This window comes from Gallus gallus, chromosome 9 (assembly GCF_016699485.2).
Source record: "Gallus gallus isolate bGalGal1 chromosome 9, bGalGal1.mat.broiler.GRCg7b, whole genome shotgun sequence".
In the NCBI taxonomy this organism is placed as follows: Eukaryota; Metazoa; Chordata; class Aves; order Galliformes; family Phasianidae; genus Gallus; species Gallus gallus.
The window spans coordinates 11915354-11932185 of NC_052540.1; the positions used below are offsets into that span (position 1 = coordinate 11915354).

General features: G+C 38.1%; 1 long non-coding RNA gene across 1 annotated transcript in view; it reads right to left on the reverse strand.

The window, feature by feature from the left end:
• LOC121111543 overlaps nucleotides 1–16832 on the reverse strand; it is a 151395-nt gene that overhangs the window by 13154 nt on the left and 121409 nt on the right. The window contains exons 3-4 of the long non-coding RNA XR_005862121.2: nucleotides 16593–16728; nucleotides 11250–11442 (exon numbers count right to left, since the gene is read on the reverse strand). This is a non-coding gene — a long non-coding RNA (uncharacterized LOC121111543). The remainder of the gene's footprint in view (nucleotides 1–11249; nucleotides 11443–16592; nucleotides 16729–16832) is intronic.

Below are 16832 nucleotides of genomic sequence, written 5' to 3' on the forward strand. Positions count from 1 at the left end.
TGCCCAGATGTTGTATGAATTATGCCTTTTCAAGTCATGTTCTTCTCAGATACAATTGACTACTGCAGTAGTTTCCAGTGACAGAGTGGAAGACATCCTTTAAGTGCGCCTGAAGTCAAATACATCACTAGGATAAAATGCTTTTCTGCTCTAACACATACTATGTCTATTCAAGAACATTCCATACAGTCGTATACATACTCCAAGCAGAGCTTATCACTGTTCTGCAATGGATCAGAACAGATGATGATTTTTTAGGGCATACAAAGAATAAGACAATACTCCATAACTTTTGATACTGAAGAACAAAAGGCCTGTATTAACTTATGCACAAAGAAAGGGGAGATGACAAAATGGGGGATGGGGTGTGGAAGAGAAGAGAAACTATTAGATCTTTGAAGTAAACCAAGGTCAAAAGTTTCCTCTTAAGAATATACGAGCAATGTGAACTTACCCAGGAAGCCACCTCACAAGGTAAACATGTTCAGAAGACAAGTCCTTGGAAACATTCACAGTGTCAAAGGTTGAAATGAACAAAGTTGCAACTGGTTTGGGGCATCACCCCTTTGAAATGTTCAAACTTGCTTAATTTTTGGAGACATTTCCAGAGTTGTCACTTAATTATGCATACACTGTTTTCATTTGCTCAAACAGAAGTTATTATTTTCACTTTTTCTTTGCTAATTCAATAGGTTATTAAGCATACAAAATTTTTGAAGTGCATGTATAGAACATAAATTAAGTCTATTCACATAAGTTTGTGTCAAACTCCCTTACCTAATACCTAGACAGCACCTACACGTAGAAAAGAAACAAAGACAGGAATTTTCTAAAAAGGAGATCTTGAAGGAACACAAAGCATACAGCAGACACACTATCAGATTTCTTCATACGGAGGCACTGCAGCAACAGTGTTGTTTCTTCAAAGAGGCAGCCCCTCAACAACATAAAAATATACAGATTTTTTCAAACACAGTGAAATATTTTCTAATATGAACATCCTAAAAAGGGGAAATCAATAAATGGCATGAAAAACTTCAAAGACGGACCTCCTGTCAATGACAGAGGTTCTTCAGCGATGTAAAGTCTTTGAAGAAGGACTCCCAGTGCTGGGAAACCTTTGAAGTGACAGAAAGCAGACATTTATAATTACAGAAAGGTGCGGTGTCCAGCAGAGATAGTAAAAAGATATAACTGGGGTATGTGTGGGGGAGGTTGAGCGGTGGCTTGGGCCCTGAATGACCCTGTCCACCCGAAGCCTAAAAGCCTACAAGGTCAACTCTATATCCATATGAAAGAGACAATTTGTGAAATGGAGAGGTGAATAAGACTTAAAACACCAAATTAACGCAGCTTTCACACTTTTAGCATATGTTGATTAAACAAGGCATCTCTCTCTTTTCTCACCACCCCAGATTCCAGCACACACATCACCACACAGCCCGTTTTTGCTTTGCAGCCTATAATTCCCCAGAGGGGACAGCTGGGCTCATTTTGTCCATTAGCTCGGAAACAAGCTCGCACTATTAAGTGGGGTGTTCAGATTTACCAATAGTTTTCTCTATGGCTTTCAAGGGGGTATCACTCCTTCCCGAAACTCCTACTTCTCCTTTTCCCTATTTTTCAATAAAGCAGCGTACAAATCCAGAAAAATTAAAAATGATACTCTGGAAGAATCTCACACATGGATTCTGGAGTTGTTTGAATTTTTGGCAACTTGAAAGGGAAAATATCAAAGTGTAATTCATAGGAATGGATTTTTGGCTTCTTAAACTTCAAGGTATGTGTCTGTAAGGTATTTTTGGAGTAGACCATGTTCTGCCCAGAGCAGGCTGAAAACCAGTCATTTTAGCATGGCATTGAGCTCAACAGTGTGCCCAGCAGACAGACACAGTAAAAACATGTCATGCTTGTTCCTTTCCTTCCTATCTCCACCACCTCTGGTTATCTAAAGCACAGGTCCAGGTCTCTTGGTTCTTCCACAAAGATCACATAGCTACATCTAGATATTTATTTTTAGCCCTTGCCTTTTCTGTGACATGCTAAAAGTAAATCCAATACAGAAAAATGCTGGCATCTGATACAACCCAGGGCCTTCCAGGAAGCTGAAACAAAAGGCAAGCAAGTAAATCAGCCACCTCATTTTCATTAACTCAGTCTTTCTTGTTCAGCTGGCCCAGTATCAGGCAGCAAGACTGCTTACAGACAGCTGAAAGAGGTCCACCATTCAAGGCATCTGTACTTTTCTGTTCTGGTGTGAGAAGGACTCCAGAGCTAGATCCAATAAGTCTGCCTGTGAGCCTTAATTCCATACAGGCAGAAAAAAAATTGTACTGTCGAGAAGGAGAAAAGGGTTTCTTTTTCTTTGTGCTTCCCTGCAGGCTTGTATAGTTGAGTACTCATAAGCAAAGGGTGGGAGAAGATCCTTTCAGCACTGAAATGAACACAAGGACCATGGGACCATGATGCTTGATACCTTTTGCAGGCTCATGGCATCTGCAGATCTCAAATCCAGTGACTAACGCGGTTTATGAACGGGAAAACTGAGATCCTGGACTGACATTCAGTCAAGTTCTATAGAAAAATCTTAAAACCTTAGCAGAGACATACCAAAGTTTATTACTGCTGGAAACAGACAGCACTGAGTCTCTTTCTGCCTGTAGATAATCTTCAGTCTCAGGTTAAGGTCAGAGCTAGATAAAATAACATCACAGTCCAACACAGTCTTTAGAGAATTGCTGAAGGGTTTTTTTTGTTGAACTCTTTTTTTGTTGTTGTTGTTATTGTTTTTTTGCTGGTCAGACAGCAATTACGTAATTTGGATAACTGCAATAACATTTTAAAGGAAGTGCTGTAGAGAAAAATGTAAACTACAGTACATATAAAAGCACTGTATTTGTTTTCTCATGCATCAACAATTTAGTTTTTCTTCTATTCAGGAGGTTGGCCTGAAGGAAATAAGGGAAAGGAAATCACAAAGATTATTATCTTTTTATAACTATCTTTCTAAAAGTTATGGCATCAGCTACATGATGTGCCTAGTAAAAAGAGAAAAAAATCCTAAATACCAATGGAGAGACCGTATGGAAACTCAGAAGGCAATTAACATGCAGACAAAAATTTTAAGAGTAGTGATGAAATTAAGTATTGTTGCCAGAAGATGTTTACTACTTAAAATATCTTTCAGGTCTTTCGAGATATTGCTTGGAGGATTTGGCATGACAAAGAAAGCAGATGTCAGATAACACATAACACATCAAGAAACCAATAATATATTCTGAGCTTAAGAGTCCTGCTGGTGATATGGGACAAAAATATGCCTGGGCAATTTGAAATAGCTTTTAAATAAAACAAAACCAAAACAAATTTAGTTGTTATTTTTGAAGTGCCTACACACCATGTAAATTTTGTGCTACAGAAAGTTAGACTACAGACAGGATGAACTCAACAAAGACTGTGAATACCCTAAATGCAACAGATCAGTGGAAATTGTTTTCTGATGTGCAGTGCTCACTGGCTGCATAATATGCACTGGTAAGATTTGAACAACTGAAGTTTTGATACATGGCACTGTTTATACTGTCTGTTTATAAAAATATGCAACTTAAATTCACAGCTGGACATCATTACAGAAAGAGGTTGGAAATGTAAAGGCCTTTCCAAACTAAGAAGCAAGGAGGTCATCCTCACGGCAGCACGATAATCCTTCTGCATACTTCACAACACTGTGTTCTAGCATGTGAAATTATAAGACCTGCACATAGCATTATCTGTCTTTTATCCTTTTTATCCTGTCCCTGAGATCTCTTAGTAGTTGTTCCTCACTCTCATAGCCTAGATCCTAGACTTCTGAGATCCTGGACTTCTAAGAGCAGATGCTTTCCCCTTAAGTAGGTTGAGGAAGTGCTCCCTGCTGAGGATTTGAATTGGAGCACTGCTTCTTGGACAACAGCAGAAGAGGTCATTGCACAGCACTTTGGATAATGCTTTACTTATAAATGAGACCACAGTAAAACAAAATGAACTTCCATCCTCATGTCAGTGCACTAATTACACCCACATGATTATCCTCATAGCATGGTAAAGGAATCTGCATGAACACCCATAAATGAACTTATAGTAAGGCCTTAAAAGCAAGGGCCAGATACTCTGAATTTAATACTATAAAATAAAACATGAGCAAGCAGTAGTATGATTTATGACGGGGAGGTTGGAAGACCCATTACAAATATTTCTGGTTACAGAAAGGCATCAGGGTGGGTGACTGCTATCACTTACCTTACAGATAAAAGGAACTTGGAAAAGAGGCAGTAAGTTAGCAGATAGGATGATATACCTTTTCCATGCATTGAATGGAAAAAAAAAAAATTCAGATTTAGCCCAATTCCTCAGAATTAGGAAAAAGAGGAATAAAGAATGACCAAAAGTTATGTTTGGTTCATATTTTTCCCCCCCCCCACTGTAAATGATAATAAGTTCAGTGAATTTGCCAAGATGTCATCTTTGTCATATTCCTTTTTGCTGTTCTTTCCTTATATTTTGCCTGAGAACACAAGAAACAGATTTATGAAAAATGTATGCTGTTGTCAAGTACATACAAGTAATTTCTGTGAAGTGTTAACTAAGAAGGACTTACCTGCCAAAATGTAAGTATACGTTTGTTTTTAAGCACTTTTTATTTTCATTCTTCTGTGGGAATCATCAAAATATGATAATGTATTGTTTAAATTCTAAACTTCAAATATAATAAACTAACCTGAGACAGGACCAATGCTGAGAACTCAGTAATTCTTCTTATACCCATTGGATTTCAGGTACCTTTCTAGCTCCCAAATGCCTTTCAGATCATAGATATAGCTCAAAGACAAAAAAAGACTTTTACTTTCTTTTCAAATATCCATCAGCAGATTGCTTACTTCATTAACTAGCCTTTTCCAAACTGTGCTGTGCATAATGATAACTTCAAATGCTGTATTAGCAGCTGACAGCATAAATCTATAAAAACAAGCCAACAAACCCAACACAGCAATCAACCAAACAAAAAACCCTACAAGCATTCTGAAACTTCTCCAAAACAGATTCAGACATTGTATTCACTTCTGTTCTGTCTGGTAACATCCACACGCAGTTTCCATAATGTTTTGTTTTTGTTTGGTTGTTGTTGTTTTGTTTTGTTTTGTTTTTTTAACATTTTTTAAATAAATAATAAGGGCATGGGTCAGAGCTCTAGTATTCTCCATGCAGCAAACAGTAGAAAGGAGACAATCCATTGCTCCAACAAGTGCACTACATGGCAGCCTTATCCTGCATGCAGTGATGCATGTGTGAAATCCAAAGTCACTAATTATTAAACTAATTTTTATCAATACCAGTAGGACTAAATCTACTTTTGACTAATAGCTTACTAAGATTGGCCTGATACATGAAACCTAACACAAGGAAGAGGATGAAAGTCAACACAGAACAGAAAATGTTAATCAATACAGCTGAATTAGAACTTCTTTTGTTGTTTCTGGGCTGGTTACATTCTGAACATCCTTTGTGAGAGGAAACTGTGTAAACTGAAAGCAAAAGCAAAGGGAAAGAGTAAGACTAAAGATGATAGCATCAAGACATCCTGGTCTTTCTATGCATCGCCTAGGAAATGGATACTTGGTAATTCAGTAGTGAAAATGTAGCAAATAAAAGCCTCACACTCACAGTAGGAACTAGACAAGGCACAAAACACAATCTGACTAATGGTTGGATTATGTACTATGCTAGGCTCCAGAAAAACTAGAACAGAATACATTTGAAGCTTGTCTCCACTATGCAGATTTTTGCATGTATCTTCAGTGTTACTGAGGGCTCAGTTCCAGGGCTGAACATGGCTCTACGTCCCCAGGGTATCTCACCACATGAAGGTGGCAGCAGTAGTACAGGACACATAGAAACCAGGATGTTCAGCTCCCTGTGCTCTGGCTGTGTGGCCACCACTCCCTCCAAAACCAGAGTGCAGCCACCACCACATGATGAAAACCTGAATCCCACATCATGCATGAGTGATTCCACAGCAAAGCACACACTGATGTCCTGCATTTCACAGAGCTTCTTGCGCTCATTCTGTGTGTTGGCGTCAACTGCCCTTCCTTGGGCGTGTTGGGGTGGGCACAGACCCTAACAATTATGCAGTGTTAACTATTGGGGTGAGAAGGGCTCTCTGTGACTCAAGGCAAAACAAATTCAATTCCCACAGCTGCTAAACGACAAAGACTTCAGAGATACCACTTCTTCACTTTGAAGGATAGCAGGACACAGAACAGGAGGGGAAGAGGTGAACCTCATCCTAAAGAAAGGACAGCTGCTCAGAGTCCCACCTCCACTATTTTTTTTGTAAAGGGAAACCACATGGTCCAAAAGCCACAGGGAAAAAGGAAAGAAACAAGGCAGTAGAAGATTGTCCTTACTTCTCTACAGTTTAGGTTCTTTGCAAATAACAGGGATTATGTTGCAGGAAAACTGAGCAACTAGCTGGAGCCCTCCTGCAGAAATCAAGGCCTGAACTGCATAGGTCTTTGACCTTGTCTGATTTTCAAGGGCATTTTTCTTAGCTGTTTTGCAAACTGTGTTATCTCAATTTTGGTGACAGCATCAGCCTAAAATGCAAAGCACGAAATTCAGATACCTCCGAGACCGTTCACTTTCTTTTTGATTTCTCTACCAATATTCTAATACAATATATAGAGGGACTATTAGAGCATTCGGAATTAATCTATTCAAATTGTTATTGTTCGGAGAGCATGCATTTTTCTGAGAATCACCTACCACTCGTACCCATAAACTATGCACTGTATGGAAGGTTGGATAACATCAAAGGAAGCAGATCCTTTTCAGTAATATATTGTATTCCGTAAATCAGCTTGAAAGGTATTTTTCGGCTCATTTTGATTTTTATGCTTCCTTTTTCCTGCTGCTTGATGTAAAACTGACAAAGTAAAACTGACAATAAGCAGCAGAGAGATGCAAGCTTCCTAGTACAGAAGAGTAAACATTCCTCTTAACAGATGGAGTCATTTTCACTTTTATTATCATTAAAAAACTTCAAAACTCAGTGCAAGTGAAAAGAGCCAACAAGCTAGTGGTGTACTCCTGGATGCTGCTTTGCAGCTAGATTTTTACAGTGAGCTGTATATTATCTTTAGACAATCATGTAAGACCATATCAGCTCTACATATAGTGTAACCTTGAAGAATACGGTCCAATACTTTGTGTAGGACTGCAGTAATTGGACTGTGAAGGATAAGACAGCCTATTTAATTTGAGTCACTGTGCTGTTATCACCCAAAAGCCAATACTTGCCACAGCAACACTAGACTGCAGTTATTGCCTGCTTTCCAGAACTTAATAGTTTCATTTCCTATGTAGAAACCATGTAGAGTGCAGATGACAACCAGAGAGCAAATATCAAGATTGAAAATGGGCCGTAACACATACATGGCCACTGCTGAAGTGGAGAGAGAAAACGCTTCCTTGGGAAATAAGTCCTTGAAGGATACCTCATGCCTGAGCTGGCAAAGCTGTGAGCCGGACTGTATTTGCAATGTAAGACAAACACCAAAACATCCATAGGATCAATTCTTTCCCATCGCAGTCCTTATGAATCTTCCCCAGGTAAATCTTCCCTGCCCTTTTCACCATCACAGAGCTTGCTATTCTCAGCAATCTATGGGCATATATTCTAAAGTAATGCACACATTACTTCAAGCAGCAGCACACAGTGAAGAAATTATTCTTTCTGTTAGGAAAAATAATGTAAATAATTGTTTTATTTATTTATTTTGGTCGCCCAATCTTGTGCTGTCTTCAGTGTATTTAGCTTTTTTCCTAAGAACATCCAGCACTTAGGAATGTGTCACATAAATTATTTTGAAGAGGAATACACATTATGAACCACAAGGGTTTTAAACTACAGCTACATTTCCAGACTCATTGAAGCTGGCCAGCATTTAGATGTAAAAACTCCATGTACAATGTTTCCTTTAAATTTTCTGTTATTTTATACACTCAAGTAGCTGGTGGTAAATTGTAAACACTGCTAAAACCTGCAGAGATCCTTTTATAAAGAGTTTAAAAAGTCATTTCAGATTTAAGCCAATGGGTTGTTAATTTACTTCAGCATTTGGGAGCTGTAAAACTGTAACTATAGCATTTTATTTTCACATATAGCTTGTAGACTTTACTCAGCATAAAAAGGATTTTGTTTGTTTTCACAACTTTTTGCTCGACATCTCCTTTAGCTACAGACCCATTTGTGAGAGCATTTTCTTTGCCTGAAATGGGCAGCAATTTAATTTTCTTTTTGTTTCTTTAATGCATCAGCAGAATCAGTCAGATGCTGTGAATGAATAAGGAATAATAATATTCAGAGAAAATTACAGAAATAAAGAGTAAATAACTCAGTGTTATAGAAGGATTAATATAATGGGATCACTCAGAAACTATCAGGATCATTAATGAAATTAAAGTATAACCCATACTAATTTAAAAATTCAGTTAAAGGCTATGTTTAAAATTACTTAATGTCAAGGGAAAATATATATAAATTATGAAAATAATTATCACAGAGCTCTGGAAAGTACCCATTTACACAAGCCTAAAGTCACCCATTGAGTTTATTTGCATTGATACTCTATATTATCGAGCAGAAAATTATTAAGTGAAATAGCTTGATTCCATTTACTGGTAAATACAGCTAAAATAAAGATACAAATACATTTTTACTGTTTTCCTTCAATTAGCTCCATCTGACTTTTGTGATAAATTTTAAATTAATTCAATTTTCTGAAATATGTACTCTCATACATGTACTTATGGCACAGATTAACTGAGGACACAGAGGAGTTGTGAAGGGGTGACAGCAGCACACACAGAAAAGGCTGAATCACTGCTGGGTTCTTTGAGCTCCTGTCCATCAAATATTGCACAGTTATATCATAGAATCATAAAGATTTGAAAGACTAATAAGATTACCTAGTCTGATCACCACCATACCACTAAACTATGTCCCTCAGTTCCACATCTACATGGTTCTTGAAAACCTCCAGGGATGGTGACTCTACCACCTTCTTGGGCATCCACCCACTCCCCATATATACACTTACAAAGCATGTGCAAATACAACCATCTCAGATTCACAACGTTTTCTGTTCAAGCATCAGCAGTAGTTGTCAACAAAATGTATAAAACCTAACAAATATTTTGTTATCATGCCCTAAAAGGAGCACGGCAAACTCTAAGAAGGGGCTCGGAAGTCTGCTACCACTGAGAGATTGAAGGAGCTGAAGAGATGATTAATACAAATCAGGATCACAAGGTGACATCTCCAATTCATGTCTGTCTTTACAGATCTCCAGTGGAATCAGGATTTTACCCACAGTTTATGGGAGCTCAGGAAGAAAAGTTTGTAGACAGCAGTAGAAGTTATTTTATAGGAGTCATTGCATTGCTGAAGCTACAGAAGCCTTATTTGTCATACAGCTGGACAATTTCCTTACCATTAGAAGTTTGTCATTAAAATTCAGGTGTCTTTGCTTAAGCTCTAATGGAGACAGCAGGCCAAATTCTAGGGCATGGTTTTGAGAAAGCTGGAGCAAATTGTTTCAATCATTTAAGGTATAGAATTCAGTGCTGGTAATTAATTCCTAAATAGGTATTCATTGTGATTCACAGACGCAGCACTGTCAAATTTTAAATCCTGAAAACTCTTCTGGCAGTATTTTTTCCCTGTTTGCCCAATGTCCTGAGCAGTCCTGACACTGACATTATACTTGATTGATACTGAACACTGACAAGTGTGGAAGAATTGAAGTTGGCAGAAAAGGACTTGGAGACCATGCTCTTCGAGGTTTTAACAGATTTAGCCCAATGAGGACATACTGCACGAGGTAAATGGCTCCTGCATGTACTGTGCACCAAGATGATCACAAACAGCATTTGCTGCCAGTGACAACCTCTCTGGCCACTACCACAGTCCTTCAACAATTACAGTGAGTTATTAAAACATTACAAGCCAGTAAGGAGGTAAAATCTGAAGCAGCTCATCGTCCAGGATTTCAAAGTTGGAACAGTAGAACTACAGCCCAAATTCAGATATAAATGACAAATTACTGTGATTAATAACCTTCAGATCTCCAGATAGACTCTATAAAGCCTCTTCAAATATAATCAAACATACGCCTGCTCAGTCATAGTGCTATTAAAACATACAGTCATAATGGTCATGTTCCTGCAAGTGCAATTAATTTGGTCCAGTTTGTGAAAAGAAGCAAGAGCTGAGAGAGTTTTTTGTTTTTCATTTTTTGTTGTTTCAGGTGACCTGATGATTTATTTCCAAATCTGGAACAGTCTGTGCCTTTCTTTTAAAAACAAACTAGGGAAATATGTGGCTTTAAAAGCAAAAACACATCTGCAGAAAGACTTTGCCTTCCCTTATTCTATTTGAGATGATCAAACAGCAGGTTTTCTTTTATTCAATGGCTCTCTTATAGCCACCATATTCAATTACATTTAACATACTTTAAAGCTACATACAAAAGGTGAGACAGAGGAAATAAAAGAACAGAACTGATCTTTAAATAAAATAACAAGTTACTGGCACAATCTTATACATATATGCACATACTGAGCTGAATGGTTCTTTTCCCCTTGTAATTTAGTGATATCAGTTACCAAGTGCAGTCTGCCTTTTTGTCAGCATATGACCCTAACCCAGTTTTTTAATGTTTCACCAATTCAACTTCGATTAGAAATAAAGGATGCAATAAGGAAGAGACAAGAAGGAAAAACAATAGCACACTTTCTCTGCAATATGTAAATGTAACTAGAAAGAAAACCAGCACAGTACTTCACTTGAAGCGCTCAAAATGTAGCTGTGCCAAACACCAAATGCAAAACCAAGACAGTTAGGTAAATTCCATCACCTCCAATCCCTGACACAGAGAGTAAGCAGAGCAGGAATCTAACAGCAAATGTTTTCTTTGTTCATAGATGGAGCTATTATTTACCAGCGATCAGTTCAACTCACACCCGCTTTTTTGCTCTCTCTCTGCCTTTGCTATGTTCCTGAGCAACATTAGCAGTGGCTCTCTGTGTAACGCTTTGGCTTTTCATCCTGTTCCCTCGCTGCCCCTGGCCCAGCTACACACAAGGCAAGCTCCTGTCCAACTGCCCAGCAAATCTCTTCCATACGTATAAGGGAGCTACACTCTTACCTATCACACAACTTGTCTTTGGCACTGTGCAGTCCGAAGCATTTCAGATGTCTTGAGTTTCCTGGTGTCTTCTATTCATCCTGCATTGTCAGGTAGTTGTCAGAGGCTGCTTGTTTTGAAATCTCTGCCCCAGCAAGGTCACATTAGGAGAAGAATATTAGCCTTGGTGTTTAGTAACAGACTGAAAGCAGACCTGAGAACAGAAAAATATGAAAAGGGACAGTTTATTAAACCTAATAGAAAAATAGACATTGCCTTTCAAAATAATTTAAGTCAAGTGGGCCCTGGAAGGAATCAAGAACTAACAGTTCCAAAACTCCAGGATAATTATTAAAATATTCTTGGAAGTTTATGGATGTTTGACCTCATTAACTAGAAGGGTGTAAAGTTTGGTTTAACTTGAGTGAACAGCAGCAAGCAGCATTGCAATGAACTGCTCTCTTAGCTGAGATCCAGGAAGACTGTGCCTTAATTCACAAACTTCTGAGTTCTCTGATTTCTTCCTTAAATCATTCATAAGCATAATGTTGAACATACGAAGGAGACCACACAGTTTTTCACTGCAAGTTATTTGACTTCACAAATCTCCCACCAGATCTGACTTCTGGGATTTGAAAGGTCAAGACAACATTTTATCCTAAAGCGTTGGTCAGTTAAGTAGTTGAAAGGCATAATTAATTAGTATTAAGTTATTTAATTTCAGAACAAACAGGGATAAAATAAGTCAGGATAACTGAATTAAGAGAAATAAAATCCAGTGAATGCATCACAGGTGCACAAATGAGACTAAGTAGTATACCGTGGGCTCACTTGAAACCAAAACAAAATGAACCAGCAGAAAAGAAATCTGAAGCAAAAGAATGCCTGAATAAAAAAAAGCAAAATATAGAATAAGAGCTGCAAAAATAATTAAATGTGTGCTACTTCATCAAAATTAACACTCTAATAATAACATTATTATATATATAACACACAAGAATGATTAGTGCATTTGCAACACAGCAAAACAGACAAGAACTCTCTTCTCTCTGCTCTGGCAATATCAAAATAACTTAGAATAATACTGTTTACAAATCTTAATGCAAGTACAGAATTGTCAGATATTGCTAAGCCTCACTGTAAAACTGCCTTCCTTCTTTCTTGCCTGTGTCTCATCCATCCCAGACTTTCTTCTCTGCCCCAGCCCACAACTACTGCTGCTTTACTACCAGCAAGACTCCAGCACATCCTGACCCCAGGATTTTACTATGGAGATTTTTCTCATTCCTATATGTCTGGCCTTTTCATGCCTCTTTGAGCTTGTCTTTATCACGGTCCCACTGTGACAGTCCCCTATCCACAGGAAGTCCTACAACTACACCAAGTTGTTAATTATTGCTGCCATGAGCCTACAGCAGATCTACCATTTCTAAAGATTCCCAAAACGTTCTGTCAGCAGCTGTTTCCACCACTGATTTCATTGTTCATTTGCCTTGCTGTGCCCACAGCCCTCATGCAAGGTCCTTCTTGACAGCTTACCAAAAAAAAAGCATTTTTTCTACAGAGCCATAATATGCAGACTCTCCTGCTGCCTCTTTCCTCTGGGAATTTACAAACATACGTGCCACTGGAATCCCTAGTTGTGCTGTTGTAGATAAGTAAGCACTTTTCAGACTGCCCATAGCATTGCAACCCAAAGGAAGTAGTTGAGTTCCTATTGTCTGAATTGCTTAAAAAGTATCTAATAACACACATGGTGAAAACTCATTATTGGCAAGGGACAAAACACAGCAACTTGCAGGATGTTTTTTGTCTCTGCATTTTGTGATATCTTTAAGAGCTTTAATGCAAGAAGAAGTAGGCACATTTCTTCCAAAGTGAACAATGGCTCTAGGTTACAACATGTGCCTTTACTGCCTTACCATAGTTATCCATTGGCAAGTGTCAGTTCAGGTATCCTTAGTGGTTTTATTAGTTATTCCTTTAATACCTGGGGAGGATCTGCTTTTGTTTCCTGCTTTGTATAATGGAGGAATTCAGCAGAGGTCACAAGAGCAAAACACTGCTCTGCAGCCACTTCAAGTCTTACTTTCCTGAATAATCTGATCTCTCCAAACGACATGGCTCTGGTCACTTCTCAAATTCTGTTCTGCCTTTGCCAAAATGCAGATGAATTGGCATGCTTCCATGCATAGAAACAGGAGAGCACTGCTTGGGAAGGCATGGGGAGCATACACATTTGCGTACCACATGGGAATGCAGATGCCTAGGGAAGCACAGAGGAGAATAACTATAGAGGTCATGATTGCTAATCAAGCGGCACCTTTTTTGCAATGGAGAGCAAGCACAGGAAGAATGCTTCCATGGTCACTTGTCTTCACAGTCCCACCATGACCACAGGGATGCATTCTTCACACACGTAGATGTTCAGAGTTTAGCCAAAGAACTGACCTTGTGACCAGGGATGACTTAAACGTGAACAATTACAGTTATTCCTCACAGCCTTCCTTTTTTTTTTTTTTTTTTTGCTTTAAACCTTAATATTTATATCAATAAGTAGCAGACTCAACCACTTTCTAGGCTTTTCTGTTTGTTGTGTTGTATCTTTTTTTCCTCAGACAGTCAAAGATTTTTCAGCTGCAGTAAAAAAAAAAAGCCAAGGGAAGAGAATGGTAATACCTTTTAGCATTTATACATCTTCTGAAGCTCTGTGTAAATGGTAAGGCCCCTCATTTTACTGCACACTGTTGGCATTAGTTGGAGCAGGAATCTCACAATGTCAGCTGAGAGGACCCACGCACAGTCACCACAACCCCAGGAAGAAAAGAATTAACAGCCTTAAAAAATGGAAAAGTTTTAAACAGAGATATTTTAAAAGGCTTGACTCGCAGCCAAGTGTTAAGACACTTAAAACTTGTATTTACTATTTAACGATTGAGATGAAGTATCATAATTCAGCAGCATGGAATGGGACCTCTTACTGGGAGAGGCTAAAGAAGAAAACCAAACCAGTACAAAAGGAAACCCCCTCTAGGGAAGATCTCACACATTTGGACCTCGAGTCTAGTTAGAGTAGGCCAAAACCTGATACTTTTATCTCCAACCTTTGACCCTGACATCTGGAAACTTAGTTTGAGTCAAACAGAAGGAAGTTTTCTTTTCTATTTCAAATACTTTATAGAAGAAAATCTTCAAGTATCTACAGTCAACCCTGTTAGTACAAACTACTTTTATTTGTGCACTTGTAGTGAACTCTAAAATATGGAACATTTGCGCAGGAAATGCATGCGTCAGAACTTTTGGGAAAAGAGAGTAACTTGGTGAGACTGGCACATTGTTCGATGCTTGTATGGGATCCAGATAACAGCCCAGATAAACATCTCCAAGGGGGTGCTGAAGAGTATAAAAGGTCCAGTTCCTTTGATGTTCTTAGATGTTCTCATTTAATAGCTATCAGCCCTGCTGCCAGAAATAACAACATGTTTAAACATTCTGTATCAAAACACAAATTAAATTCACTTAGCGTAACCTGTGTTTCCAAAGTTCATTTTCATCTTTAGCTGGAACACTAAGTGTGATGTAACTCATGTTCTTCCTGGCAGTTATTTTCATTATTATGTTTATTACTCATTTAAGAGACTTTTTTTTTTTTTTTAACAGAGGGATTAATGAATTTAGACTGCACATTATAACATCAAAAGCTTTGCTTTCAAATAAGCCCATCTGAGCTACATGAGATTTTCTCCCCTTATAGGAAGCTAAACAGCAACTTCAAAAACATATCTCTGTTATAGTATTATTTTCTAGTTGACTGAAGTCATGGGTTTTATGTCAACCTGTTATATTTGCATATAATAAATGACTACTTATTTGTATTGTCCAAGCAACTCCTTTAACCCACAATCTGTTAAGAAGTGAAATGCCTTCCACAGATACCAGCTCTCTCCTCAAAAGGATTTCTGATCATGTGAAAGAACAAAAATAATAAAGAAACTTCTTGTTCATAATTCAAATGACTATTTGAGATCAGTTCATCTGTGAGGGAAAAGATGCATGCAAGCATTTTAACATCATGCTGCTGAGACCATTAAACTATAACAGTTAGAATAAAATAGAGAACAAAGAGTACATTAACATGTAATATTTAGCAAAAAATATTTGTGACCTGGGTATGCTTCTTTTGATCACTAAGTCTATTTATGAGCAAAATGATCTTTTTCTCTCTTTTGGTTAATGGCAAATGTGTAAATTCTCAATTGCAGTGCAAGCAGAGGTCCCAGAAATCAGCTGGACTTCATATCTGAATGTAGAATTCTGTTGAATTTTCTGTTTAATAGATCTCCTTAGGATGTATGAAGTTTCCCCTATCAGAGATTTCACTAGAAATTGTAGAACACCTTGTAGGGTTTGCAGGCTGAAATACCAGGTAACACCTGGCAAAATATTTCACTTGTTTTCAGTGGGCTTAGACAACTTGACAACATAGAATCACAGAATGGTTTGTGTTGGAAGGGACCTTTAAGATCATCTAATTCCAACCCCCCTGCTACAGGCAGAGACATCTTCCTCTCAAAGCCCTATCCCTTAAGCATTGTCTTTAAAAGTCTGAAACATCCCACTTAAATGTCAAGTCTTTGCATCTACTTGTGCAGATGGAACATCTCTTGCATCAGTGGAAGACAAAGGCTCCAGCTAAGGAAACTTAACAAATGCTTAGCCTCTTGTTATCATGAAAATGTATCTTAAGGAGTTCAGTAAATAGGAAGCATCTGTACATATCAGATGACAAAACAAATGTATTTTTTGAAAGCGTTACAAGTTCATTTATATAGCTTGAAGTTGCTGTTGATAAACACTATGAAAGATCAAATCTGTCAGAAACAATTAGCAAATCACTCTTTGGAAGCAGCTTATTACCTAATTGTCTCAGGTCTAGAAAACATGCATCCCTGCAGGAGACATACACAAATGCAAAACCAGTCTGTCATTTTTAGCAATGAGAATGGAGGAGTTTTCTCCATTTTGTTTTACACAAGACTGAGTGGTGTCTACATACTTGCAGTTGCTGATGTTTTAATCTTGCTTCTCAAAACTCGTTCAGCAATTCCTACCCACGTGTGGTACTAAAAGCACACTTGTGATACCTCTTAATGTGCAGTCTGCAGATGTTTTCCAGCCTCTACTTTTCATAAAGGTGAAGACCAGAAGAACACACCCATCTACCAAAAACATTTTCCCTTACACTTTGGCAGCACAACTGGATAATCCCAGTAGATACTTCTGTATCTGAAGAGTAAAATGAACAAGTGCCTTCCACATGTACAGATTGCTGTCACTTGAGTAGCAGACTGTTGCTCATCTTACCTTAAGGGCCTTCTGGTCCTCATGAAAGGCTGTCCTTTGACACTGTCATCCCTGTGTGTGCAGCTGACTGCTCTATAGCTGCCAAACATATTTTCACTGCTCTGGATGGTACTTCACTTGGCTCTTAATTCAGGCTCTAGGAGGAAGGACACATTATTTAGCTTAAAGGTTTTGTTTACTGAAAACTCAAGCTGTGGGATCTAATCATTTCCAAGTTCATAGTTACGTTGCAGTTATTGA